This window comes from Sinocyclocheilus rhinocerous, unplaced genomic scaffold, assembly GCF_001515625.1.
Source record: "Sinocyclocheilus rhinocerous isolate Xijiao unplaced genomic scaffold, SAMN03320098_v1.1 scaffold3526, whole genome shotgun sequence".
Lineage (NCBI taxonomy): Eukaryota > Metazoa > Chordata > Actinopteri > Cypriniformes > Cyprinidae > Sinocyclocheilus > Sinocyclocheilus rhinocerous.
Window position 1 is genome coordinate 179,525 of NW_015653006.1, and position 409 is coordinate 179,933.

Sequence of the window (409 nt, forward strand, 5' to 3'; positions counted from 1 at the left end):
TGTTGCAGGCTCATTTATTGGTAATAAATAATTGATAATAAATAATATTGATGATAAATCATAAAAAAAATTGGGCTTGTTTTTGGCTTGTTTTTGAAGCAGCGGTTGCTTATTTGTCTTGCGAGAGTTGGCAACAGTGGTTGGGGGGTGGGGAGGGGCAAGGTCGTGGTTAGAACGATTGGTTGAGTGCATCAGACAAGACGACAACGAAGAAGTGCTGCCGTAGCCTCAAGTTTTCGCAAGTTATTACACATGCACCTGAATAATTATGTATGTAAATATGTATGTTACAATTATGAAAACTTTTTATAATAAATTGCTGACAGTACAATACTGGACAATGATGTAATCTGCAGAATTTACACTTCAATTATGAGACTACAGTGTTTCCCATACATTGAGTGCAGGT

At 36.7% G+C, this 409-nt stretch overlaps 1 protein-coding gene across 3 annotated transcripts in view; it reads right to left on the reverse strand.

The window, feature by feature from the left end:
• LOC107715486 (inactive rhomboid protein 2) overlaps positions 1-409 on the reverse strand; it is a 73,588-nt gene that overhangs the window by 22,510 nt on the left and 50,669 nt on the right. The gene's annotated exons all lie outside the window — the stretch shown is intronic.